The sequence below is a fragment of the Eleutherodactylus coqui genome, unplaced genomic scaffold (genome assembly GCF_035609145.1).
Source record: "Eleutherodactylus coqui strain aEleCoq1 unplaced genomic scaffold, aEleCoq1.hap1 HAP1_SCAFFOLD_117, whole genome shotgun sequence".
NCBI classification, from domain to species: Eukaryota; Metazoa; Chordata; class Amphibia; order Anura; family Eleutherodactylidae; genus Eleutherodactylus; species Eleutherodactylus coqui.
The window spans coordinates 96,052-116,385 of NW_027102100.1; the positions used below are offsets into that span (position 1 = coordinate 96,052).

Genomic DNA, 20,334 nt, shown 5'->3' on the forward strand with positions numbered 1-20,334 from the left:
ATGGGCTTTCTGCAGTGCGAACGCACCTCCGAAAAGGAAAGCAACCTACTCACGGCCTTAAAAGTCAACGGGACCTGGGATTCCCAGCCGGTCACCCATACTGGTACTTGCCAGGCCTCAAGCTGGCTGGCGGCCGCGATCTGACGAGAGCAGGCACATTCAGCCTAGAATGCCCGTTGACAGCTCCTCCTCCTTTCCTATGGGCTTTCTGCAGTGCGAACGCACCTCCGAAAAGGAAAGAAACCTACTCACGGCCTTAAAAGTCAACGGGACCTGGGATTCCCAGCCGGTCACCCATACTGGTACTTGCCAGGCCTCAAGCTGGCTGGCGGCCGCGATCTGACGAGAGCAGGCACAATCAGCTTAGAATGCCCGTTGACAGCTCCTCCTCCTTTCCTATGGGCTTTCTGCAGTGCGAACGCACCTCCGAAACGGAAAGAAACCTACTCACGGCCTTAAAAGTCAACGGGACCTGGGATTCCCAGCCGGTCACCCATACTGGTACTTGCCAGGCCTCAAGCTGGCTGGCGGCCGCGATCTGACGAGAGCAGGTACATTCAGCTTAGAATGCCCGTTGACAGCTCCTCCTCCTTTCCTATGGGCTTTCTGCAGTGCGAACGCACCTCCGAAACGGAAAGAAACCTACTCACGGCCTTAAAAGTCAACGGGACCTGGGATTCCCAGCCGGTCACCCATACTGGTACTTGCCAGGCCTCAAGCTGGCTGGCGGCCGCGATCTGACGAGAGCAGGCACATTCAGCTTAGAATGCCCGTTGACAGCTCCTCCTCCTTTCCTATGGGCTTTCTGCAGTGCGAACGCACCTCCGAAAAGGAAAGAAACCTACTCACGGCCTTAAAAGTCAACGGGACCTGGGATTCCCAGCCGGTCACCCATACTGGTACTTGCCAGGCCTCAAGCTGGCTGGCGGCCGCGATCTGACGAGAGCAGGCACATTCAGCTTAGAATGCCCGTTGACAGCTCCTCCTCCTTTCCTATGGGCTTTCTGCAGTGCGAACGCACTTCCGAAAAGGAAAGAAACCTACTCACGGCCTTAAAAGTCAACGGGACCTGGGATTCCCAGCCGGTCACCCATACTGGTACTTGCCAGGCCTCAAGCTGGCTGGTGGCCGCGATCTGACGAGAGCAGGCACATTCAGCTTAGAATGCCCGTTGACAGCTCCTCCTCCTTTCCTATGGGCTTTCTGCAGTGTGAACGCACCTCCGAAAAGGAAAGACACCTACTCACGGCCTTAAAAGTCAACGGGACCTGGGATTCCCAGCCGGTCACCCATACTGCTACTTGCCAGGCCTCAAGCTGGCTGGCGGCCGCGATCTGACGAGAGCAGGCACATTCAGCTTAGAATGCCCGTTGACAGCTCCTCCTCCTTTCCTATGGGCTTTCTGCAGTGCGAACGCACCTCCGAAACGGAAAGAAACCTACTCACGGCCTTAAAAGTCAACGGGACCTGGGATTCCCAGCCGGTCACCCATACTGGTACTTGCCAGGCCTCAAGCTGGCTGGCGGCCGCGATCTGACGAGAGCAGGCACATTCAGCTTAGAATGCCCGTTGACAGCTCCTCCTCCTTTCCTATGGGCTTTCTGCAGTGCGAACGCACCTCCGAAAAGGAAAGCAACCTACTCACGGCCTTAAAAGTCAACGGGACCTGGGATTCCCAGCCGGTCACCCATACTGGTACTTGCCAGGCCTCAAGCTGGCTGGCGGCCGCGATCTGACGAGAGCAGGCACATTCAGCCTAGAATGCCCGTTGACAGCTCCTCCTCCTTTCCTATGGGCTTTCTGCAGTGCGAACGCACCTCCGAAAAGGAAAGAAACCTACTCACGGCCTTAAAAGTCAACGGGACCTGGGATTCCCAGCCGGTCACCCATACTGGTACTTGCCAGGCCTCAAGCTGGCTGGCGGCCGCGATCTGACGAGAGCAGGCACAATCAGCTTAGAATGCCCGTTGACAGCTCCTCCTCCTTTCCTATGGGCTTTCTGCAGTGCGAACGCACCTCCGAAACGGAAAGAAACCTACTCACGGCCTTAAAAGTCAACGGGACCTGGGATTCCCAGCCGGTCACCCATACTGGTACTTGCCAGGCCTCAAGCTGGCTGGCGGCCGCGATCTGACGAGAGCAGGTACATTCAGCTTAGAATGCCCGTTGACAGCTCCTCCTCCTTTCCTATGGGCTTTCTGCAGTGCGAACGCACCTCCGAAACGGAAAGAAACCTACTCACGGCCTTAAAAGTCAACGGGACCTGGGATTCCCAGCCGGTCACCCATACTGGTACTTGCCAGGCCTCAAGCTGGCTGGCGGCCGCGATCTGACGAGAGCAGGCACATTCAGCTTAGAATGCCCGTTGACAGCTCCTCCTCCTTTCCTATGGGCTTTCTGCAGTGCGAACGCACCTCCGAAAAGGAAAGAAACCTACTCACGGCCTTAAAAGTCAACGGGACCTGGGATTCCCAGCCGGTCACCCATACTGGTACTTGCCAGGCCTCAAGCTGGCTGGCGGCCGCGATCTGACGAGAGCAGGCACATTCAGCTTAGAATGCCCGTTGACAGCTCCTCCTCCTTTCCTATGGGCTTTCTGCAGTGCGAACGCACTTCCGAAAAGGAAAGAAACCTACTCACGGCCTTAAAAGTCAACGGGACCTGGGATTCCCAGCCGGTCACCCATACTGGTACTTGCCAGGCCTCAAGCTGGCTGGTGGCCGCGATCTGACGAGAGCAGGCACATTCAGCTTAGAATGCCCGTTGACAGCTCCTCCTCCTTTCCTATGGGCTTTCTGCAGTGTGAACGCACCTCCGAAAAGGAAAGACACCTACTCACGGCCTTAAAAGTCAACGGGACCTGGGATACCCAGCCGGTCACCCATACTGGTACTTGCCAGGCCTCAAGCTGGCTGGCGGCCGCGATCTGACGAGAGCAGGCACATTCAGCTTAGAATGCCCGTTGACAGCTCCTCCTCCTTTCCTATGGGCTTTCTGCAGTGCGAACGCACCTCCGAAAAGGAAAGCAACCTACTCACGGCCTTAAAAGTCAACGGGACCTGGGATTCCCAGCCGGTCACCCATACTGGTACTTGCCAGGCCTCAAGCTGGCTGGCGGCCGCGATCTGACGAGAGCAGGCACATTCAGCTTAGAATGCCCGTTGACAGCTCTGCCTCCTTTCCTATGGGCTTTCTGCAGTGCGAACGCACCTCCGAAAAGGAAAGAAACCTACTCACGGCCTTAAAAGTCAACGGGACCTGGGATTCCCAGCCGGTCACCCATACTGGTACTTGCCAGGCCTCAAGCTGGCTGGCGGCCGCGATCTGACGAGAGCAGGCACATTCAGCTTAGAATGCCCGTTGACAGCTCCTCCTCCTTTCCTATGGGCTTTCTGCAGTGCGAACGCACCTCCGAAAAGGAAAGAAACCTACTCACGGCCTTAAAAGTCAACGGGACCTGGGATTCCCAGCCGGTCACCCATACTGGTACTTGCCAGGCCTCAAGCTGGCTGGCGGCCGCGATCTGACGAGAGCAGGCACATTCAGCTTAGAATGCCCGTTGACAGCTCCTCCTCCTTTCCTATGGGCTTTCTGCAGTGCGAACGCACCTCCGAAAAGGAAAGCAACCTACTCACGGCCTTAAAAGTCAACGGGACCTGGGATTCCCAGCCGGTCACCCATACTGGTACTTGCCAGGCCTCAAGCTGGCTGGCGGCTGCGATCTGACGAGAGCAGGCACATTCAGCTTAGAATGCCCGTTAACAGCTCCTCCTCCTTTGCTATGGGCTTTCTACAGTGCGAACGCACCTCCGAAACGGAAAGGAACCTACTCACGGCCTTAAAAGTCAACGGGACCTGGGATTCCCAGCCGGTCACCCATACTGGTACTTGCCAGGCCTCAAGCTGCCTGGCGGCCGCGATCTGACGAGAGCAGGCACATTCAGCTTAGAATGCCCGTTGACAGCTCCTCCTCCTTTCCTATGGGCTTTCTGCAGTGCGAACGCACCTCCGAAAAGGAAAGAAACCTACTCACGGCCTTAAAAGTCAACAGGACCTGGGATTCCCAGCCGGTCACCCATACTGGTACTTGCCAGGCCTCAAGCTGGCTGGCGGCCGCGATCTGACGAGAGCAGGCACATTCAGCTTAGAATGCCCGTTGACAGCTTCTCCTCCTTTCCTATGGGCTTTCTGCAGTGCGAACGCACCTCCGAAAAGGAAAGAAACCTACTCACGGCCTTAAAAGTCAACGGGACCTGGGATTCCCAGCCGGTCACCCATACTGGTACTTGCCAGGCCTCAAGCTGGCTGGCGGCCGCGATCTGACGAGAGCAGGCACATTCAGCTTAGAATGCCCGTTGACAGCTCCTCCTCCTTTCCTATGGGCTTTCTGCAGTGCGAACGCACCTCCGAAAAGGAAAGAAACCTACTCACGGCCTTAAAAGTCAACAGGACCTGGGATTCCCAGACGGTCACCCATACTGGTACTTGCCAGGCCTCAAGCTGGCTGGCGGCCGCGATCTGACGAGAGCAGGCACATTCAGCTTAGAATGCCCGTTGACAGCTCCTCCTCCTTTCCTATGGGCTTTCTGCAGTGCGAACGCACCTCCGAAAAGGAAAGAAACCTACTCACGGCCTTAAAAGTCAACGGGACCTGGATTCCCAGCCGGTCACCCATACTGGTACTTGCCAGGCCTCAAGCTGGCTGGCGGCCGCGATCTGACGAGAGCAGGCACATTCAGCTTAGAATGCCCGTTGACAGCTCCTCCTCCTTTCCTATGGGCTTTCTGCAGTGCGAACGCACCTCCGAAAAGGAAAGAAACCTACTCACGGCCTTAAAAGTCAACGGGACCTGGGATTCCCAGCCGGTCACCCATACTGGTACTTGCCAGGCCTCAAGCTGGCTGGCGGCCACGATCTGACGAGAGCAGGCACATTCAGCTTAGAATGCCAGTTGACAGCTCCTCCTCCTTTCCTATGGCTTTCTGCAGTGCGAACGCACCTCCGAAAAGGAAAGAAACCTACTCACGGCCTTAAAAGTCAACGGGACCTAGGATTCCCAGCCGGTCACCCATACTGGTACTTGCCAGGCCTCAAGCTGGCTGGCGGCCGCGATCTGACGAGAGCAGGCACATTCAGCTTAGAATGCCCGTTGACAGCTCCTCCTCCTTTCCTATGGGCTTTCTGCAGTGCGAACGCACCTCCGAAAAGGAAAGAAACCTACTCACGGCCTTAAAAGTCAACGGGACCTGGGATTCCCAGCCGGTCACCCATACTGGTACTTGCCAGGCCTCAAGCTGGCTGGCGGCCGCGATCTGACGAGAGCAGGCACATTCAGCTTAGAATGCCCGTTGACAGTGCCTCCTCCTTTCCTATGGGCTTTCTGCAGTGCGAACGCACCCTCGAAAAGGAAAGAAACCTACTCACGGCCTTAAAAGTCAACAGGACCTGGGATTCCCAGCCGGTCAAACATACTGGTACTTGCCAGGCCTCAAGCTGGCTGGCGGCCGCGATCTGACGAGAGCAGGCACATTCAGCTTAGAATGCCCGTTGACAGCTCTGCCTCCTTTCCTATGGGCTTTCTGCAGTGCGAACGCACCTCCGAAAAGGAAAGGAACCTACTCACGGCCTTAAAAGTCAACGGGACCTGGGATTCCCAGCCGGTCACCCATACTGGTACTTGCCAGGCCTCAAGCTGGCTGGCGGCCGCGATCTGACGAGAGCAGGCACATTCAGCTTAGAATGCCCGTTGACAGCTCCTCCTCCTTTCCTATGGGCTTTCTGCAGTGCGAACGCACCTCCGAAACGGAAAGAAACCTACTCACGGCCTTAAAAGTCAACGGGACCTGGGATTCCCAGCCGGTCACCCATACTGGTACTTGCCAGGCCTCAAGCTGGCTGGCGGCCGCGATCTGACGAGAGCAGGCACATTCAGCTTAGAATGCCCGTTGACAGCTCCTCCTCCTTTCCTATGGGCTTTCTGCAGTGCGAACGCACCTCCGAAAAGGAAAGAAACCTACTCACGGCCTTAAAAATCAACGGGACCTGGGATTCCCAGCCGGTCACCCATACTGGTACTTGCCAGGCCTCAAGCTGGCTGGCGGCCACGATCTGACGAGCGCAGGCACATTCAGCTTAGAATGCCCGTTGACAGCTCCTCCTCCTTTCCTATGGGCTTTCTGCAGTGCGAACGCACCTCCGAAAAGGAAAGCAACCTACTCACGGCCTTAAAAGTCAACGGGACCTGGGATTCCCAGCCGGTCACCCATACTGGTACTTGCCAGGCCTCAAGCTGGCTGGCGGCCACGATCTGACGAGAGCAGGCACATTCAGCTTAGAATGCCCGTTGACAGCTCCTCCTCCTTTCCTATGGGCTTTCTGCAGTGCGAACGCACCTCCGAAACGGAAAGAAACCTACTCACGGCCTTAAAAGTCAACGGGACCTGGATTCCCAGCCGGTCACCATACTGGTACTTGCCAGGCCTCAAGCTGGCTGGCGGCCGCGATCTGACGAGAGCAGGCACATTCAGCTTAGAATGCCCGTTGACAGCTCCTCCTCCTTTCCTATGGGCTTTCTGTAGTGCGAACGCACCTCCGAAAAGGAAAGAAACCTACTCACGGCCTTAAAAGTCAACGGGACCTGGGATTCCCAGCCGGTCACCCATACTGGTACTTGCCAGGCCTCAAGCTGGCTGGCGGCCGCGATCTGACGAGAGCAGGCACATTCAGCTTAGAATGCCCGTTGACAGCTCCTCCTCCTTTCCTATGGGCTTTCTGCAGTGCGAACGCACTTCCGAAAAGGAAAGAAACCTACTCACGGCTTAAAAGTCAACGGGACCTGGGATTCCCAGCCGGTCACCCATACTGGTACTTGCCAGGCCTCAAGCTGGCTGGTGGCCGCGATCTGACGAGAGCAGGCACATTCAGCTTAGAATGCCCGTTGACAGCTCCTCCTCCTTTCCTATGGGCTTTCTGCAGTGTGAACGCACCTCCGAAAAGGAAAGACACCTACTCACGGCCTTAAAAGTCAACGGGACCTGGGATTCCCAGCCGGTCACCCATACTGCTACTTGCCAGGCCTCAAGCTGGCTGGCGGCCGCGATCTGACGAGAGCAGGCACATTCAGCTTAGAATGCCCGTTGACAGCTCCTCCTCCTTTCCTATGGGCTTTCTGCAGTGCGAACGCACCTCCGAAACGGAAAGAAACCTACTCACGGCCTTAAAAGTCAACGGGACCTGGGATTCCCAGCCGGTCACCCATACTGGTACTTGCCAGGCCTCAAGCTGGCTGGCGGCCGCGATCTGACGAGAGCAGGCACATTCAGCTTAGAATGCCCGTTGACAGCTCCTCCTCCTTTCCTATGGGCTTTCTGCAGTGCGAACGCACCTCCGAAAAGGAAAGCAACCTACTCACGGCCTTAAAAGTCAACGGGACCTGGGATTCCCAGCCGGTCACCCATACTGGTACTTGCCAGGCCTCAAGCTGGCTGGCGGCCGCGATCTGACGAGAGCAGGCACATTCAGCCTAGAATGCCCGTTGACAGCTCCTCCTCCTTTCCTATGGGCTTTCTGCAGTGCGAACGCACCTCCGAAAAGGAAAAAAGAAACCTACTCACGGCCTTAAAAGTCAACGGGACCTGGGATTCCCAGCCGGTCACCCATACTGGTACTTGCCAGGCCTCAAGCTGGCTGGCGGCCGCGATCTGACGAGAGCAGGCACAATCAGCTTAGAATGCCCGTTGACAGCTCCTCCTCCTTTCCTATGGGCTTTCTGCAGTGCGAACGCACCTCCGAAACGGAAAGAAACCTACTCACGGCCTTAAAAGTCAACGGGACCTGGGATTCCCAGCCGGTCACCCATACTGGTACTTGCCAGGCCTCAAGCTGGCTGGCGGCCGCGATCTGACGAGAGCAGGTACATTCAGCTTAGAATGCCCGTTGACAGCTCCTCCTCCTTTCCTATGGGCTTTCTGCAGTGCGAACGCACCTCCGAAACGGAAAGAAACCTACTCACGGCCTTAAAAGTCAACGGGACCTGGGATTCCCAGCCGGTCACCCATACTGGTACTTGCCAGGCCTCAAGCTGGCTGGCGGCCGCGATCTGACGAGAGCAGGCACATTCAGCTTAGAATGCCCGTTGACAGCTCCTCCTCCTTTCCTATGGGCTTTCTGCAGTGCGAACGCACCTCCGAAAAGGAAAGAAACCTACTCACGGCCTTAAAAGTCAACGGGACCTGGGATTCCCAGCCGGTCACCCATACTGGTACTTGCCAGGCCTCAAGCTGGCTGGCGGCCGCGATCTGACGAGAGCAGGCACATTCAGCTTAGAATGCCCGTTGACAGCTCCTCCTCCTTTCCTATGGGCTTTCTGCAGTGCGAACGCACTTCCGAAAAGGAAAGAAACCTACTCACGGCCTTAAAAGTCAACGGGACCTGGGATTCCCAGCCGGTCACCCATACTGGTACTTGCCAGGCCTCAAGCTGGCTGGTGGCCGCGATCTGACGAGAGCAGGCACATTCAGCTTAGAATGCCCGTTGACAGCTCCTCCTCCTTTCCTATGGGCTTTCTGCAGTGTGAACGCACCTCCGAAAAGGAAAGACACCTACTCACGGCCTTAAAAGTCAACGGGACCTGGGATACCCAGCCGGTCACCCATACTGGTACTTGCCAGGCCTCAAGCTGGCTGGCGGCCGCGATCTGACGAGAGCAGGCACATTCAGCTTAGAATGCCCGTTGACAGCTCCTCCTCCTTTCCTATGGGCTTTCTGCAGTGCGAACGCACCTCCGAAAAGGAAAGCAACCTACTCACGGCCTTAAAAGTCAACGGGACCTGGGATTCCCAGCCGGTCACCCATACTGGTACTTGCCAGGCCTCAAGCTGGCTGGCGGCCGCGATCTGACGAGAGCAGGCACATTCAGCTTAGAATGCCCGTTGACAGCTCCGCCTCCTTTCCTATGGGCTTTCTGCAGTGCGAACGCACCTCCGAAAAGGAAAGAAACCTACTCACGGCCTTAAAAGTCAACGGGACCTGGGATTCCCAGCCGGTCACCCATACTGGTACTTGCCAGGCCTCAAGCTGGCTGGCGGCCGCGATCTGACGAGAGCAGGCACATTCAGCTTAGAATGCCCGTTGACAGCTCCTCCTCCTTTCCTATGGGCTTTCTGCAGTGCGAACGCACCTCCGAAAAGGAAAGAAACCTACTCACGGCCTTAAAAGTCAACGGGACCTGGGATTCCCAGCCGGTCACCCATACTGGTACTTGCCAGGCCTCAAGCTGGCTGGCGGCCGCGATCTGACGAGAGCAGGCACATTCAGCTTAGAATGCCCGTTGACAGCTCCTCCTCCTTTCCTATGGGCTTTCTGCAGTGCGAACGCACCTCCGAAAAGGAAAGCAACCTACTCACGGCCTTAAAAGTCAACGGGACCTGGGATTCCCAGCCGGTCACCCATACTGGTACTTGCCAGGCCTCAAGCTGGCTGGCGGCTGCGATCTGACGAGAGCAGGCACATTCAGCTTAGAATGCCCGTTAACAGCTCCTCCTCCTTTGCTATGGGCTTTCTGCAGTGCGAACGCACCTCCGAAACGGAAAGGAACCTACTCACGGCCTTAAAAGTCAACGGGACCTGGGATTCCCAGCCGGTCACCCATACTGGTACTTGCCAGGCCTCAAGCTGCCTGGCGGCCGCGATCTGACGAGAGCAGGCACATTCAGCTTAGAATGCCCGTTGACAGCTCCTCCTCCTTTCCTATGGGCTTTCTGCAGTGCGAACGCACCTCCGAAAAGGAAAGAAACCTACTCACGGCCTTAAAAGTCAACAGGACCTGGGATTCCCAGCCGGTCACCCATACTGGTACTTGCCAGGCCTCAAGCTGGCTGGCGGCCGCGATCTGACGAGAGCAGGCACATTCAGCTTAGAATGCCCGTTGACAGCTTCTCCTCCTTTCCTATGGGCTTTCTGCAGTGCGAACGCACCTCCGAAAAGGAAAGAAACCTACTCACGGCCTTAAAAGTCAACGGGACCTGGGATTCCCAGCCGGTCACCCATACTGGTACTTGCCAGGCCTCAAGCTGGCTGGCGGCCGCGATCTGACGAGAGCAGGCACATTCAGCTTAGAATGCCCGTTGACAGCTCCTCCTCCTTTCCTATGGGCTTTCTGCAGTGCGAACGCACCTCCGAAAAGGAAAGAAACCTACTCACGGCCTTAAAAGTCAACAGGACCTGGGATTCCCAGACGGTCACCCATACTGGTACTTGCCAGGCCTCAAGCTGGCTGGCGGCCGCGATCTGACGAGAGCAGGCACATTCAGCTTAGAATGCCCGTTGACAGCTCCTCCTCCTTTCCTATGGGCTTTCTGCAGTGCGAACGCACCTCCGAAAAGGAAAGAAACCTACTCACGGCCTTAAAAGTCAACGGGACCTGGGATTCCCAGCCGGTCACCCATACTGGTACTTGCCAGGCCTCAAGCTGGCCGGCGGCCGCGATCTGACGAGAGCAGGCACATTCAGCTTAGAATGCCCGTTGACAGCTCCTCCTCCTTTCCTATGGGCTTTCTGCAGTGCGAACGCACCTCCGAAAAGGAAAGAAACCTACTCACGGCCTTAAAAGTCAACGGGACCTGGGATTCCCAGCCGGTCACCCATACTGGTACTTGCCAGGCCTCAAGCTGGCTGGCGGCCACGATCTGACGAGAGCAGGCACATTCAGCTTAGAATGCCCGTTGACAGCTCCTCCTCCTTTCCTATGGGCTTTCTGCAGTGCGAACGCACCTCCGAAAAGGAAAGAAACCTACTCACGGCCTTAAAAGTCAACGGGACCTAGGATTCCCAGCCGGTCACCCATACTGGTACTTGCCAGGCCTCAAGCTGGCTGGCGGCCGCGATCTGACGAGAGCAGGCACATTCAGCTTAGAATGCCCGTTGACAGCTCCTCCTCCTTTCCTATGGGCTTTCTGCAGTGCGAACGCACCTCCGAAAAGGAAAGAAACCTACTCACGGCCTTAAAAGTCAACGGGACCTGGGATTCCCAGCCGGTCACCCATACTGGTACTTGCCAGGCCTCAAGCTGGCTGGCGGCCGCGATCTGACGAGAGCAGGCACATTCAGCTTAGAATGCCCGTTGACAGTGCCTCCTCCTTTCCTATGGGCTTTCTGCAGTGCGAACGCACCCTCGAAAAGGAAAGAAACCTACTCACGGCCTTAAAAGTCAACAGGACCTGGGATTCCCAGCCGGTCAAACATACTGGTACTTGCCAGGCCTCAAGCTGGCTGGCGGCCGCGATCTGACGAGAGCAGGCACATTCAGCTTAGAATGCCCGTTGACAGCTCTGCCTCCTTTCCTATGGGCTTTCTGCAGTGCGAACGCACCTCCGAAAAGGAAAGGAACCTACTCACGGCCTTAAAAGTCAACGGGACCTGGGATTCCCAGCCGGTCACCCATACTGGTACTTGCCAGGCCTCAAGCTGGCTGGCGGCCGCGATCTGACGAGAGCAGGCACATTCAGCTTAGAATGCCCGTTGACAGCTCCTCCTCCTTTCCTATGGGCTTTCTGCAGTGCGAACGCACCTCCGAAACGGAAAGAAACCTACTCACGGCCTTAAAAGTCAACGGGACCTGGGATTCCCAGCCGGTCACCCATACTGGTACTTGCCAGGCCTCAAGCTGGCTGGCGGCCGCGATCTGACGAGAGCAGGCACATTCAGCTTAGAATGCCCGTTGACAGCTCCTCCTCCTTTCCTATGGGCTTTCTGCAGTGCGAACGCACCTCCGAAAAGGAAAGAAACCTACTCACGGCCTTAAAAATCAACGGGACCTGGGATTCCCAGCCGGTCACCCATACTGGTACTTGCCAGGCCTCAAGCTGGCTGGCGGCCACGATCTGACGAGCGCAGGCACATTCAGCTTAGAATGCCCGTTGACAGCTCCTCCTCCTTTCCTATGGGCTTTCTGCAGTGCGAACGCACCTCCGAAAAGGAAAGCAACCTACTCACGGCCTTAAAAGTCAACGGGACCTGGGATTCCCAGCCGGTCACCCATACTGGTACTTGCCAGGCCTCAAGCTGGCTGGCGGCCACGATCTGACGAGAGCAGGCACATTCAGCTTAGAATGCCCGTTGACAGCTCCTCCTCCTTTCCTATGGGCTTTCTGCAGTGCGAACGCACCTCCGAAACGGAAAGAAACCTACTCACGGCCTTAAAAGTCAACGGGACCTGGGATTCCCAGCCGGTCACCCATACTGGTACTTGCCAGGCCTCAAGCTGGCTGGCGGGCGCGATCTGACGAGAGCAGGCACATTCAGCTTAGAATGCCCGTTGACAGCTCCTCCTCCTTTCCTATGGGCTTTCTGCAGTGCGAATGCACCTCCGAAAAGGAAAGCAACCTACTCACGGCCTTAAAAGTCAACGGGACCTGGGATTCCCAGCCGGTCACCCATACTGGTACTTGCCAGGCCTCAAGCTGGCTGGCGGCCGCGATCTGACGAGAGCAGGCACATTCAGCCTAGAATGCCCGTTGACAGCTCCTCCTCCTTTCCTATGGGCTTTCTGCAGTGCGAACGCACCTCCGAAAAGGAAAGAAACCTACTCATGGCCTTAAAAGTCAACGGGACCTGGGATTCCCAGCCGGTCACCCATACTGGTACTTGCCAGGCCTCAAGCTGGCTGGCGGCCGCGATCTGACGAGAGCAGGCACAATCAGCTTAGAATGCCCGTTGACAGCTCCTCCTCCTTTCCTATGGGCTTTCTGCAGTGCGAACGCACCTCCGAAACGGAAAGAAACCTACTCACGGCCTTAAAAGTCAACGGGACCTGGGATTCCCAGCCGGTCACCCATACTGGTACTTGCCAGGCCTCAAGCTGGCTGGCGGCCGCGATCTGACGAGAGCAGGCACATTCAGCTTAGAATGCCCGTTGACAGCTCCTCCTCCTTTCCTATGGGCTTTCTGCAGTGCGAACGCACCTCCGAAAAGGAAAGAAACCTACTCACGGCCTTAAAAGTCAACGGGACCTGGGATTCCCAGCCGGTCACCCATACTGGTACTTGCCAGGCCTCAAGCTGGCTGGCGGCCGCGATCTGATGAGAGCAGGCACATTCAGCTTAGAATGCCCGTTGACAGCTCCTCCTCCTTTCCTATGGGCTTTCTGCAGTGCGAACGCACTTCCGAAAAGGAAAGAAACCTACTCACGGCCTTAAAAGTCAACGGGACCTGGGATTCCCAGCCGGTCACCCATACTGGTACTTGCCAGGCCTCAAGCTGGCTGGTGGCCGCGATCTGACGAGAGCAGGCACATTCAGCTTAGAATGCCCGTTGACAGCTCCTCCTCCTTTCCTATGGGCTTTCTGCAGTGTGAACGCACCTCCGAAAAGGAAAGAAACATACTCACGGCCTTAAAAGTCAACGGGACCTGGGATTCCCAGCCGGTCACCCATACTGGTACTTGCCAGGCCTCAAGCTGGCTGGCGGCCGCGATCTGACGAGAGCAGGCACATTCAGCTTAGAATGCCCGTTGACAGCTTCTCCTCCTTTCCTATGGGCTTTCTGCAGTGCGAACGCACCTCCGAAAAGGAAAGAAACCTACTCACGGCCTTAAAAGTCAACGGGACCTGGGATTCCCAGCCGGTCACCCATACTGGTACTTGCCAGGCCTCAAGCTGGCTGGCGGCCGCGATCTGACGAGAGCAGGCACATTCAGCTTAGAATGCCTGTTGACAGCTCCTCCTCCTTTCCTATGGGCTTTCTGCAGTGCGAACGCACCTCCGAAAAGGAAAGAAACCTACTCACGGCCTTAAAAGTCAACAGGACCTGGGATTCCCAGACGGTCACCCATACTGGTACTTGCCAGGCCTCAAGCTGGCTGGCGGCCACGATCTGACGAGAGCAGGCACATTCAGCTTAGAATGCCCGTTGACAGCTCCTCCTCCTTTCCTATGGGCTTTCTGCAGTGCGAACGCACCTCCGAAAAGGAAAGAAACCTACTCACGGCCTTAAAAGTCAACGGGACCTGGGATTCCCAGCCGGTCACCCATGCTGGTACTTGCCAGGCCTCAAGCTGGCTGGCGGCCGCGATCTGACGAGAGCAGGCACATTCAGCTTAGAATGCCCGTTGACAGCTCCTCCTCCTTTCCTATGGGCTTTCTGCAGTGCGAACGCACCTCCGAAAAGGAAAGCAACCTACTCACGGCCTTAAAAGTCAACGGGACCTGGGATTCCCAGCCGGTCACCCATACTGGTACTTGCCAGGCCTAAAGCTGGCTGGCGGCCGCGATCTGACGAGAGCTGGCACATTCAGCTTAGAATGCCCGTTGACAGCTCCTCCTCCTTTCCTATGGGCTTTCTGCAGTGCGAACGCACCTCCGAAACGGAAAGAAACCTACTCACGGCCTTAAAAGTCAACGGGACCTGGGATTCCCAGCCGGTCACCCATGCTGGTACTTGCCAGGCCTCAACCTTGCTGGCGGCCGCGATCTGACGAGAGCAGGCACATTCAGCTTAGAATGCCTGTTGACAGCTCCTCCTCCTTTCCTATGGGCTTTCTGCAGTGCGAACGCACCTCCGAAACGGAAATAAAGCTACTCACGGCCTTAAAAGTCAACGGGACCTGGGATTCCCAGCCGGTCACCCATACTGGTACTTGCCAGGCCTCAAGCTGGCTTGCGGCCACGATCTGACGAGAGCAGGCACATTCAGCTTAGAATGCCCGTTGACAGCTCCTCCTCCTTTCCTATGGGCTTTCTGCAGTGCGAACGCACCTCCGAAAAGGAAAGAAACCTACTCACGGCCTTAAAAGTCAACGGGACCTGGGATTCCCAGCCGGTCACCCATACTGGTACTTGCCAGGCCTCAAGCTGGCTGGCGGCCGCGATCTGACGAGAGCAGGCACATTCAGCTTAGAATGCCCGTTGACAGCTCCTCCTCCTTTCCTATGGGCTTTCTGCAGTGCGAACGCACCTCCGAAAAGGAAAGAAACCTACTCACGGCCTTAAAAGTCAACGGGACCTGGGATTCCCAGCCGGTCACCCATACTGGTACTTGCCAGGCCTCAAGCTGGCTGGCGGCCGCGATCTGACGAGAGCAGGCACATTCAGCTTAGAATGCCCGTTGACAGCTCCTCCTCCTTTCCTATGGGCTTTCTGCAGTGCGAACGCACCTCCGAAACGGAAAGAAACCTACTCACGGCCTTAAAAGTCAACGGGACCTGGGATTCCCAGCCGGTCACCCATGCTGGTACTTGCCAGGCCTCAAGCTGGCTGGCGGCCGCGATCTGACGAGAGCAGGCACATTCAGCTTAGAATGCCTGTTGACAGCTCCTCCTCCTTTCCTATGGGCTTTCTGCAGTGCGAACGCACCTCCGAAAAGGAAAGAAACCTACTCACGGCCTTAAAAGTCAACGGGACCTGGGATTCCCAGCCGGTCACCCATACTGGTACTTGCCAGGCCTCAAGCTGGCTGGCGGCCGCGATCTGACGAGAGCAGGCACATTCAGCTTAGAATGCCCGTTGACAGCTCCTCCTCCTTTCCTATGGGCTTTCTGCAGTGCGAACGCACCTCCGAAAAGGAAAGAAACCTACTCACGGCCTTAAAAGTCAACGGGACCTGGGATTCCCAGCCGGTCACCCATACTGGTACTTGCCAGGCCTCAAGCTGGCTGGCGGCCGCGATCTGACGAGAGCAGGCACATTCAGCTTAGAATGCCCGTTGACAGCTCCTCCTCCTTTCCTATGGGCTTTCTGCAGTGCGAACGCACCTCCGAAAAGGAAAGAAACCTACTCACGGCCTTAAAAGTCAACGGGACCTGGGATTCCCAGCCGGTCACCCATACTGGTACTTGCCAGGCCTCAAGCTGGCTGGCGGCCGCGATCTGACGAGAGCAGGCACATTCAGCTTAGAATTCCCGTTGACAGCTCCTCCTCCTTTCCTATGGGCTTTCTGCAGTGCGAACGCACCTCCGAAAAGGAAAGAAACCTACTCACGGCCTTAAAAGTCAACGGGACCTGGGATTCCCAGCCGGTCACCCATACTGGTACTTGTCAGGCCTCAAGCTGGCTGGCAGCCGCGATCTGACGAGAGCAGGCACATTCAGCTTAGAATGCCCGTTGACAGCTCCTCCTCCTTTCCTATGGGCTTTCTGCAGTGCGAACGCACCTCCGAAAAGGAAAGAAACCTACTCACGGCCTTAAAAGTCAACGGGACCTGGGATTCCCAGCCGGTCACCCATACTGGTACTTGCCAGGCCTAAAGCTGGCTGGCGGCCGCGATCTGACGAGAGCTGGCACATTCAGCTTAGAATGCCCGTTGACAGCTCCTCCTCCTTTCCTATGGGCTTTCTGCAGTGCGAACGCACCTCCGAAACGGAAAGAAACCTACTCACGGCCTTAAAAGTCAACGGGACCTGGGATTCCCAGCCGGTCACCCATGCTGGTACTTGCCAGGCCTCAACCTTGCTGGCGGCCGCGATCTGACGAGAGCAGGCACATTCAGCTTAGAATGCCTGTTGACAGCTCCTCCTCCTTTCCTATGGGCTTTCTGCAGTGCGAACGCACCTCCGAAACGGAAATAAAGCTACTCACGGCCTTAAAAGTCAACGGGACCTGGGATTCCCAGCCGGTCACCCATACTGGTACTTGCCAGGCCTCAAGCTGGCTTGCGGCCACGATCTGACGAGAGCAGGCACATTCAGCTTAGAATGCCCGTTGACAGCTCCTCCTCCTTTCCTATGGGCTTTCTGCAGTGCGAACGCACCTCCGAAAAGGAAAGAAACCTACTCACGGCCTTAAAAGTCAACGGGACCTGGGATTCCCAGCCGGTCACCCATACTGGTACTTGCCAGGCCTCAAGCTGGCTGGCGGCCGCGATCTGACGAGAGCAGGCACATTCAGCTTAGAATGCCCGTTGACAGCTCCTCCTCCTTTCCTATGGGCTTTCTGCAGTGCGAACGCACCTCCGAAAAGGAAAGAAACCTACTCACGGCCTTAAAAGTCAACGGGACCTGGGATTCCCAGCCGGTCACCCATACTGGTACTTGCCAGGCCTCAAGCTGGCTGGCGGCCGCGATCTGACGAGAGCAGGCACATTCAGCTTAGAATGCCCGTTGACAGCTCCTCCTCCTTTCCTATGGGCTTTCTGCAGTGCGAACGCACCTCCGAAACGGAAAGAAACCTACTCACGGCCTTAAAAGTCAACGGGACCTGGGATTCCCAGCCGGTCACCCATGCTGGTACTTGCCAGGCCTCAAGCTGGCTGGCGGCCGCGATCTGACGAGAGCAGGCACATTCAGCTTAGAATGCCTGTTGACAGCTCCTCCTCCTTTCCTATGGGCTTTCTGCAGTGCGAACGCACCTCCGAAAAGGAAAGAAACCTACTCACGGCCTTAAAAGTCAACGGGACCTGGGATTCCCAGCCGGTCACCCATACTGGTACTTGCCAGGCCTCAAGCTGGCTGGCGGCCGCGATCTGACGAGAGCAGGCACATTCAGCTTAGAATGCCCGTTGACAGCTCCTCCTCCTTTCCTATGGGCTTTCTGCAGTGCGAACGCACCTCCGAAAAGGAAAGAAACCTACTCACGGCCTTAAAAGTCAACGGGACCTGGGATTCCCAGCCGGTCACCCATACTGGTACTTGCCAGGCCTCAAGCTGGCTGGCGGCCGCGATCTGACGAGAGCAGGCACATTCAGCTTAGAATGCCCGTTGACAGCTCCTCCTCCTTTCCTATGGGCTTTCTGCAGTGCGAACGCACCTCCGAAAAGGAAAGAAACCTACTCACGGCCTTAAAAGTCAACGGGACCTGGGATTCCCAGCCGGTCACCCATACTGGTACTTGCCAGGCCTCAAGCTGGCTGGCGGCCGCGATCTGACGAGAGCAGGCACATTCAGCTTAGAATTCCCGTTGACAGCTCCTCCTCCTTTCCTATGGGCTTTCTGCAGTGCGAACGCACCTCCGAAAAGGAAAGAAACCTACTCACGGCCTTAAAAGTCAACGGGACCTGGGATTCCCAGCCGGTCACCCATACTGGTACTTGTCAGGCCTCAAGCTGGCTGGCAGCCGCGATCTGACGAGAGCAGGCACATTCAGCTTAGAATGCCCGTTGACAGCTCCTCCTCCTTTCCTATGGGCTTTCTGCAGTGCGAACGCACCTCCGAAAAGGAAAGAAACCTACTCACGGCCTTAAAAGTCAACGGGACCTGGGATTCCCAGCCGGTCACCCATACTGGTACTTGCCAGGCCTCAAGCTGGCTGGCGGCCGCGATCTGACGAGAGCAGGCACATTCAGCTTAGAATGCCCGTTGACAGCTCCTCCTCCTTTCCTATGGGCTTTCTGCAGTGCGAACGCACTTCCGAAAAGGAAAGAAACCTACTCACGGCCTTAAAAGTCAACGGGACCTGGGATTCCCAGCCGGTCACCCATACTGGTACTTGCCAGGCCTCAAGCAGGCTGGCGGCCGCAATCTGACGAGAGCAGGCACATTCAGCTTAGAATGCCCGTTGACAGCTCCTCCTCCTTTCCTATGGGCTTTCTGCAGTGTGAACGCACCTCCGAAAAGGAAAGACACCTACTCACGGCCTTAAAAGTCAACGGGACCTGGGATGCCCAGCCGGTCACCCATACTGGTACTTGCCAGGCCTCAAGCTGGCTGGCGGCCGCGATCTGACGAGAGCAGGCACATTCAGCTTAGAATGCCCGTTGACAGCTCTGCCTCCTTTCCTATGGGCTTTCTGCAGTGCGAACGCACCTCCGAAAAGGAAAGAAACCTACTCACGGCCTTAAAAGTCAACGGGACCTGGGATTCCCAGCCGGTCACCCATACTGGTACTTGCCAGGCCTCAAGCTGGCTGGCGGCCGCGATCTGACGAGAGCAGGCACATTCAGCTTAGAATGCCCGTTGACAGCTCCTCCTCCTTTCCTATGGGCTTTCTGCAGTGCGAACGCACCTCAGAAAAGGAAAGAAACCTACTCACGGCCTTAAAAGTCAACGGGACCTGGGATTCCCAGCCGGTCACCCATACTGGTACTTGCCAGGCCTCAAGCTGGCTGGCGGCCGCGATCTGACGAGAGCAGGCACATTCAGCTTAGAATGCCCGTTGACAGCTCCTCCTCCTTTCCTATGGGCTTTCTGCAGTGCGAACGCACCTCCGAAAAGGAAAGCAACCTACTCACGGCCTTAAAAGTCAACGGGACCTGGGATTCCCAGCCGGTCACCCATACTGGTACTTGCCAGGCCTCAAGCTGGCTGGCGGCTGCGATCTGACGAGAGCAGGCACATTCAGCTTAGAATGCCCGTTGACAGCTCCTCCTCCTTTGCTATGGGCTTTCTGCAGTGCGAACGCACCTCCGAAACGGAAAGGAACCTACTCACGGCCTTAAAAGTCAACGGGACCTGGGATTCCCAGCCGGTCACCCATACTGGTACTTGCCAGGCCTCAAGCTGCCTGGCGGCCGCGATCTGACGAGATCAGGCACATTCAGCTTAGAATGCCCGTTGACAGCTCCTCCTCCTTTCCTATGGGCTTTCTGCAGTGCGAACGCACCTCCGAAAAGGAAAGAAACCTACTCACGGCCTTAAAAGTCAACGGGACCTGGGATTCCCAGCCGGTCACCCATACTGGTACTTGCCAGGCCTCAAGCTGGCTGGCGGCCGCGATCTGACGAGAGCAGGCACATTCAGCTTAGAATGCCCGTTGACAGCTTCTCCTCCTTTCCTATGGGCTTTCTGCAGTGCGAACGCACCTCCGAAAAGGAAAGAAACCTACTCACGGCCTTAAAAGTCAACGGGACCTGGGATTCCCAGCCGGTCACCCATACTGGTACTTGCCAGGCCTCAAGCTGGCTGGCGGCCGCGATCTGACGAGAGCAGGCACATTCAGCTTAGAATGCCTGTTGACAGCTCCTCCTCCTTTCCTATGGGCTTTCTGCAGTGCGAACGCACCTCCGAAAAGGAAAGAAACCTACTTACGGCCTTAAAAGTCAACAGGACCTGGGATTCCCAGACGGTCACCCATACTGGTACTTGCCAGGCCTCAAGCTGGCTGGCGGCCGCGATCTGACGAGAGCAGGCACATTCAGCTTAGAATGCCCGTTGACAGCTCCTCCTCCTTTCCTATGGGCTTTCTGCAGTGCGAACGCACCTCAGAAAAGGAAAGAAACCTACTCACGGCCTTAAAAGTCAACGGGACCTGGGATTCCCAGCCGGTCACCCATACTGGTACTTGCCAGGCCTCAAGCTGGCTGGCGGCCGCGATCTGACGAGAGCAGGCACATTCAGCTTAGAATGCCCGTTGACAGCTCCTCCTCCTTTCCTATGGGCTTTCTGCAGTGCGAACGCACCTCCGAAAAGGA

The 20,334-nt window shown here is 56.6% G+C and overlaps 94 pseudogenes; all 94 read right to left on the reverse strand.

The window, feature by feature from the left end:
- Window positions 1-62: 62 nt before the first annotated feature.
- LOC136596654 (5S ribosomal RNA) lies at window positions 63-181 on the reverse strand (annotated as a pseudogene).
- An 80-nt stretch (window positions 182-261) lies between these two features.
- Window positions 262-380, reverse strand: LOC136596630 (5S ribosomal RNA; annotated as a pseudogene).
- Window positions 381-460: 80 nt separating this feature from the next.
- Window positions 461-579, reverse strand: LOC136597837 (5S ribosomal RNA; annotated as a pseudogene).
- Window positions 580-659: 80 nt separating this feature from the next.
- On the reverse strand, window positions 660-778 carry LOC136597853 (5S ribosomal RNA; annotated as a pseudogene).
- Window positions 779-858: 80 nt separating this feature from the next.
- Window positions 859-977, reverse strand: LOC136597854 (5S ribosomal RNA; annotated as a pseudogene).
- An 80-nt stretch (window positions 978-1,057) lies between these two features.
- On the reverse strand, window positions 1,058-1,176 carry LOC136597366 (5S ribosomal RNA; annotated as a pseudogene).
- Window positions 1,177-1,256: 80 nt separating this feature from the next.
- Window positions 1,257-1,375, reverse strand: LOC136596924 (5S ribosomal RNA; annotated as a pseudogene).
- An 80-nt stretch (window positions 1,376-1,455) lies between these two features.
- On the reverse strand, window positions 1,456-1,574 carry LOC136597855 (5S ribosomal RNA; annotated as a pseudogene).
- Window positions 1,575-1,654: 80 nt separating this feature from the next.
- On the reverse strand, window positions 1,655-1,773 carry LOC136596657 (5S ribosomal RNA; annotated as a pseudogene).
- An 80-nt stretch (window positions 1,774-1,853) lies between these two features.
- On the reverse strand, window positions 1,854-1,972 carry LOC136596632 (5S ribosomal RNA; annotated as a pseudogene).
- Window positions 1,973-2,052: 80 nt separating this feature from the next.
- Window positions 2,053-2,171, reverse strand: LOC136597849 (5S ribosomal RNA; annotated as a pseudogene).
- An 80-nt stretch (window positions 2,172-2,251) lies between these two features.
- On the reverse strand, window positions 2,252-2,370 carry LOC136597856 (5S ribosomal RNA; annotated as a pseudogene).
- An 80-nt stretch (window positions 2,371-2,450) lies between these two features.
- LOC136597858 (5S ribosomal RNA) lies at window positions 2,451-2,569 on the reverse strand (annotated as a pseudogene).
- Window positions 2,570-2,649: 80 nt separating this feature from the next.
- LOC136597378 (5S ribosomal RNA) lies at window positions 2,650-2,768 on the reverse strand (annotated as a pseudogene).
- An 80-nt stretch (window positions 2,769-2,848) lies between these two features.
- LOC136597179 (5S ribosomal RNA) lies at window positions 2,849-2,967 on the reverse strand (annotated as a pseudogene).
- Window positions 2,968-3,047: 80 nt separating this feature from the next.
- Window positions 3,048-3,166, reverse strand: LOC136597859 (5S ribosomal RNA; annotated as a pseudogene).
- An 80-nt stretch (window positions 3,167-3,246) lies between these two features.
- LOC136597860 (5S ribosomal RNA) lies at window positions 3,247-3,365 on the reverse strand (annotated as a pseudogene).
- An 80-nt stretch (window positions 3,366-3,445) lies between these two features.
- LOC136597862 (5S ribosomal RNA) lies at window positions 3,446-3,564 on the reverse strand (annotated as a pseudogene).
- Window positions 3,565-3,644: 80 nt separating this feature from the next.
- Window positions 3,645-3,763, reverse strand: LOC136597536 (5S ribosomal RNA; annotated as a pseudogene).
- An 80-nt stretch (window positions 3,764-3,843) lies between these two features.
- LOC136596379 (5S ribosomal RNA) lies at window positions 3,844-3,962 on the reverse strand (annotated as a pseudogene).
- Window positions 3,963-4,042: 80 nt separating this feature from the next.
- LOC136596556 (5S ribosomal RNA) lies at window positions 4,043-4,161 on the reverse strand (annotated as a pseudogene).
- Window positions 4,162-4,241: 80 nt separating this feature from the next.
- Window positions 4,242-4,360, reverse strand: LOC136597863 (5S ribosomal RNA; annotated as a pseudogene).
- Window positions 4,361-4,440: 80 nt separating this feature from the next.
- Window positions 4,441-4,559, reverse strand: LOC136596901 (5S ribosomal RNA; annotated as a pseudogene).
- Window positions 4,560-4,639: 80 nt separating this feature from the next.
- Window positions 4,640-4,757, reverse strand: LOC136596525 (5S ribosomal RNA; annotated as a pseudogene).
- A 278-nt stretch (window positions 4,758-5,035) lies between these two features.
- On the reverse strand, window positions 5,036-5,154 carry LOC136596835 (5S ribosomal RNA; annotated as a pseudogene).
- An 80-nt stretch (window positions 5,155-5,234) lies between these two features.
- On the reverse strand, window positions 5,235-5,353 carry LOC136597864 (5S ribosomal RNA; annotated as a pseudogene).
- Window positions 5,354-5,632: 279 nt separating this feature from the next.
- On the reverse strand, window positions 5,633-5,751 carry LOC136597865 (5S ribosomal RNA; annotated as a pseudogene).
- Window positions 5,752-5,831: 80 nt separating this feature from the next.
- Window positions 5,832-5,950, reverse strand: LOC136597866 (5S ribosomal RNA; annotated as a pseudogene).
- Window positions 5,951-6,229: 279 nt separating this feature from the next.
- On the reverse strand, window positions 6,230-6,348 carry LOC136596948 (5S ribosomal RNA; annotated as a pseudogene).
- Window positions 6,349-6,625: 277 nt separating this feature from the next.
- On the reverse strand, window positions 6,626-6,744 carry LOC136597867 (5S ribosomal RNA; annotated as a pseudogene).
- A 79-nt stretch (window positions 6,745-6,823) lies between these two features.
- Window positions 6,824-6,942, reverse strand: LOC136597391 (5S ribosomal RNA; annotated as a pseudogene).
- Window positions 6,943-7,022: 80 nt separating this feature from the next.
- LOC136596926 (5S ribosomal RNA) lies at window positions 7,023-7,141 on the reverse strand (annotated as a pseudogene).
- Window positions 7,142-7,221: 80 nt separating this feature from the next.
- On the reverse strand, window positions 7,222-7,340 carry LOC136597869 (5S ribosomal RNA; annotated as a pseudogene).
- An 80-nt stretch (window positions 7,341-7,420) lies between these two features.
- LOC136596658 (5S ribosomal RNA) lies at window positions 7,421-7,539 on the reverse strand (annotated as a pseudogene).
- An 83-nt stretch (window positions 7,540-7,622) lies between these two features.
- On the reverse strand, window positions 7,623-7,741 carry LOC136596634 (5S ribosomal RNA; annotated as a pseudogene).
- Window positions 7,742-7,821: 80 nt separating this feature from the next.
- Window positions 7,822-7,940, reverse strand: LOC136597861 (5S ribosomal RNA; annotated as a pseudogene).
- An 80-nt stretch (window positions 7,941-8,020) lies between these two features.
- Window positions 8,021-8,139, reverse strand: LOC136597870 (5S ribosomal RNA; annotated as a pseudogene).
- Window positions 8,140-8,219: 80 nt separating this feature from the next.
- LOC136597871 (5S ribosomal RNA) lies at window positions 8,220-8,338 on the reverse strand (annotated as a pseudogene).
- Window positions 8,339-8,418: 80 nt separating this feature from the next.
- On the reverse strand, window positions 8,419-8,537 carry LOC136597403 (5S ribosomal RNA; annotated as a pseudogene).
- An 80-nt stretch (window positions 8,538-8,617) lies between these two features.
- On the reverse strand, window positions 8,618-8,736 carry LOC136597180 (5S ribosomal RNA; annotated as a pseudogene).
- Window positions 8,737-8,816: 80 nt separating this feature from the next.
- On the reverse strand, window positions 8,817-8,935 carry LOC136597872 (5S ribosomal RNA; annotated as a pseudogene).
- Window positions 8,936-9,015: 80 nt separating this feature from the next.
- LOC136597874 (5S ribosomal RNA) lies at window positions 9,016-9,134 on the reverse strand (annotated as a pseudogene).
- An 80-nt stretch (window positions 9,135-9,214) lies between these two features.
- On the reverse strand, window positions 9,215-9,333 carry LOC136597875 (5S ribosomal RNA; annotated as a pseudogene).
- An 80-nt stretch (window positions 9,334-9,413) lies between these two features.
- Window positions 9,414-9,532, reverse strand: LOC136597538 (5S ribosomal RNA; annotated as a pseudogene).
- Window positions 9,533-9,612: 80 nt separating this feature from the next.
- Window positions 9,613-9,731, reverse strand: LOC136596502 (5S ribosomal RNA; annotated as a pseudogene).
- An 80-nt stretch (window positions 9,732-9,811) lies between these two features.
- Window positions 9,812-9,930, reverse strand: LOC136596558 (5S ribosomal RNA; annotated as a pseudogene).
- Window positions 9,931-10,010: 80 nt separating this feature from the next.
- LOC136597876 (5S ribosomal RNA) lies at window positions 10,011-10,129 on the reverse strand (annotated as a pseudogene).
- An 80-nt stretch (window positions 10,130-10,209) lies between these two features.
- On the reverse strand, window positions 10,210-10,328 carry LOC136596913 (5S ribosomal RNA; annotated as a pseudogene).
- An 80-nt stretch (window positions 10,329-10,408) lies between these two features.
- On the reverse strand, window positions 10,409-10,527 carry LOC136597345 (5S ribosomal RNA; annotated as a pseudogene).
- An 80-nt stretch (window positions 10,528-10,607) lies between these two features.
- On the reverse strand, window positions 10,608-10,726 carry LOC136596950 (5S ribosomal RNA; annotated as a pseudogene).
- An 80-nt stretch (window positions 10,727-10,806) lies between these two features.
- LOC136596836 (5S ribosomal RNA) lies at window positions 10,807-10,925 on the reverse strand (annotated as a pseudogene).
- Window positions 10,926-11,005: 80 nt separating this feature from the next.
- LOC136597877 (5S ribosomal RNA) lies at window positions 11,006-11,124 on the reverse strand (annotated as a pseudogene).
- A 279-nt stretch (window positions 11,125-11,403) lies between these two features.
- LOC136597878 (5S ribosomal RNA) lies at window positions 11,404-11,522 on the reverse strand (annotated as a pseudogene).
- Window positions 11,523-11,602: 80 nt separating this feature from the next.
- LOC136597880 (5S ribosomal RNA) lies at window positions 11,603-11,721 on the reverse strand (annotated as a pseudogene).
- Window positions 11,722-12,000: 279 nt separating this feature from the next.
- Window positions 12,001-12,119, reverse strand: LOC136596951 (5S ribosomal RNA; annotated as a pseudogene).
- An 80-nt stretch (window positions 12,120-12,199) lies between these two features.
- On the reverse strand, window positions 12,200-12,318 carry LOC136597409 (5S ribosomal RNA; annotated as a pseudogene).
- Window positions 12,319-12,398: 80 nt separating this feature from the next.
- Window positions 12,399-12,517, reverse strand: LOC136596659 (5S ribosomal RNA; annotated as a pseudogene).
- Window positions 12,518-12,597: 80 nt separating this feature from the next.
- On the reverse strand, window positions 12,598-12,716 carry LOC136596635 (5S ribosomal RNA; annotated as a pseudogene).
- Window positions 12,717-12,796: 80 nt separating this feature from the next.
- Window positions 12,797-12,915, reverse strand: LOC136597881 (5S ribosomal RNA; annotated as a pseudogene).
- An 80-nt stretch (window positions 12,916-12,995) lies between these two features.
- LOC136596287 (5S ribosomal RNA) lies at window positions 12,996-13,114 on the reverse strand (annotated as a pseudogene).
- An 80-nt stretch (window positions 13,115-13,194) lies between these two features.
- Window positions 13,195-13,313, reverse strand: LOC136597415 (5S ribosomal RNA; annotated as a pseudogene).
- Window positions 13,314-13,393: 80 nt separating this feature from the next.
- LOC136597882 (5S ribosomal RNA) lies at window positions 13,394-13,512 on the reverse strand (annotated as a pseudogene).
- Window positions 13,513-13,592: 80 nt separating this feature from the next.
- LOC136597222 (5S ribosomal RNA) lies at window positions 13,593-13,711 on the reverse strand (annotated as a pseudogene).
- An 80-nt stretch (window positions 13,712-13,791) lies between these two features.
- LOC136596793 (5S ribosomal RNA) lies at window positions 13,792-13,910 on the reverse strand (annotated as a pseudogene).
- Window positions 13,911-13,990: 80 nt separating this feature from the next.
- Window positions 13,991-14,109, reverse strand: LOC136596464 (5S ribosomal RNA; annotated as a pseudogene).
- Window positions 14,110-14,189: 80 nt separating this feature from the next.
- LOC136596466 (5S ribosomal RNA) lies at window positions 14,190-14,308 on the reverse strand (annotated as a pseudogene).
- Window positions 14,309-14,587: 279 nt separating this feature from the next.
- Window positions 14,588-14,706, reverse strand: LOC136596997 (5S ribosomal RNA; annotated as a pseudogene).
- An 80-nt stretch (window positions 14,707-14,786) lies between these two features.
- Window positions 14,787-14,905, reverse strand: LOC136597883 (5S ribosomal RNA; annotated as a pseudogene).
- Window positions 14,906-14,985: 80 nt separating this feature from the next.
- On the reverse strand, window positions 14,986-15,104 carry LOC136597884 (5S ribosomal RNA; annotated as a pseudogene).
- An 80-nt stretch (window positions 15,105-15,184) lies between these two features.
- Window positions 15,185-15,303, reverse strand: LOC136597253 (5S ribosomal RNA; annotated as a pseudogene).
- An 80-nt stretch (window positions 15,304-15,383) lies between these two features.
- Window positions 15,384-15,502, reverse strand: LOC136597887 (5S ribosomal RNA; annotated as a pseudogene).
- Window positions 15,503-15,582: 80 nt separating this feature from the next.
- LOC136597888 (5S ribosomal RNA) lies at window positions 15,583-15,701 on the reverse strand (annotated as a pseudogene).
- An 80-nt stretch (window positions 15,702-15,781) lies between these two features.
- Window positions 15,782-15,900, reverse strand: LOC136596777 (5S ribosomal RNA; annotated as a pseudogene).
- Window positions 15,901-15,980: 80 nt separating this feature from the next.
- Window positions 15,981-16,099, reverse strand: LOC136596641 (5S ribosomal RNA; annotated as a pseudogene).
- An 80-nt stretch (window positions 16,100-16,179) lies between these two features.
- On the reverse strand, window positions 16,180-16,298 carry LOC136596468 (5S ribosomal RNA; annotated as a pseudogene).
- Window positions 16,299-16,577: 279 nt separating this feature from the next.
- LOC136596998 (5S ribosomal RNA) lies at window positions 16,578-16,696 on the reverse strand (annotated as a pseudogene).
- An 80-nt stretch (window positions 16,697-16,776) lies between these two features.
- Window positions 16,777-16,895, reverse strand: LOC136597889 (5S ribosomal RNA; annotated as a pseudogene).
- An 80-nt stretch (window positions 16,896-16,975) lies between these two features.
- On the reverse strand, window positions 16,976-17,094 carry LOC136597890 (5S ribosomal RNA; annotated as a pseudogene).
- An 80-nt stretch (window positions 17,095-17,174) lies between these two features.
- Window positions 17,175-17,293, reverse strand: LOC136597254 (5S ribosomal RNA; annotated as a pseudogene).
- Window positions 17,294-17,373: 80 nt separating this feature from the next.
- Window positions 17,374-17,492, reverse strand: LOC136597892 (5S ribosomal RNA; annotated as a pseudogene).
- Window positions 17,493-17,572: 80 nt separating this feature from the next.
- LOC136595583 (5S ribosomal RNA) lies at window positions 17,573-17,691 on the reverse strand (annotated as a pseudogene).
- Window positions 17,692-17,771: 80 nt separating this feature from the next.
- Window positions 17,772-17,890, reverse strand: LOC136596779 (5S ribosomal RNA; annotated as a pseudogene).
- Window positions 17,891-17,970: 80 nt separating this feature from the next.
- Window positions 17,971-18,089, reverse strand: LOC136596642 (5S ribosomal RNA; annotated as a pseudogene).
- An 80-nt stretch (window positions 18,090-18,169) lies between these two features.
- Window positions 18,170-18,288, reverse strand: LOC136595585 (5S ribosomal RNA; annotated as a pseudogene).
- Window positions 18,289-18,368: 80 nt separating this feature from the next.
- On the reverse strand, window positions 18,369-18,487 carry LOC136597508 (5S ribosomal RNA; annotated as a pseudogene).
- Window positions 18,488-18,567: 80 nt separating this feature from the next.
- Window positions 18,568-18,686, reverse strand: LOC136597259 (5S ribosomal RNA; annotated as a pseudogene).
- Window positions 18,687-18,766: 80 nt separating this feature from the next.
- LOC136595586 (5S ribosomal RNA) lies at window positions 18,767-18,885 on the reverse strand (annotated as a pseudogene).
- Window positions 18,886-18,965: 80 nt separating this feature from the next.
- On the reverse strand, window positions 18,966-19,084 carry LOC136595587 (5S ribosomal RNA; annotated as a pseudogene).
- Window positions 19,085-19,164: 80 nt separating this feature from the next.
- Window positions 19,165-19,283, reverse strand: LOC136597665 (5S ribosomal RNA; annotated as a pseudogene).
- Window positions 19,284-19,363: 80 nt separating this feature from the next.
- On the reverse strand, window positions 19,364-19,482 carry LOC136596472 (5S ribosomal RNA; annotated as a pseudogene).
- An 80-nt stretch (window positions 19,483-19,562) lies between these two features.
- LOC136595588 (5S ribosomal RNA) lies at window positions 19,563-19,681 on the reverse strand (annotated as a pseudogene).
- Window positions 19,682-19,761: 80 nt separating this feature from the next.
- On the reverse strand, window positions 19,762-19,880 carry LOC136597223 (5S ribosomal RNA; annotated as a pseudogene).
- An 80-nt stretch (window positions 19,881-19,960) lies between these two features.
- LOC136596925 (5S ribosomal RNA) lies at window positions 19,961-20,079 on the reverse strand (annotated as a pseudogene).
- Window positions 20,080-20,159: 80 nt separating this feature from the next.
- LOC136595590 (5S ribosomal RNA) lies at window positions 20,160-20,278 on the reverse strand (annotated as a pseudogene).
- Between the last annotated feature and the right edge of the window lie 56 nt (window positions 20,279-20,334).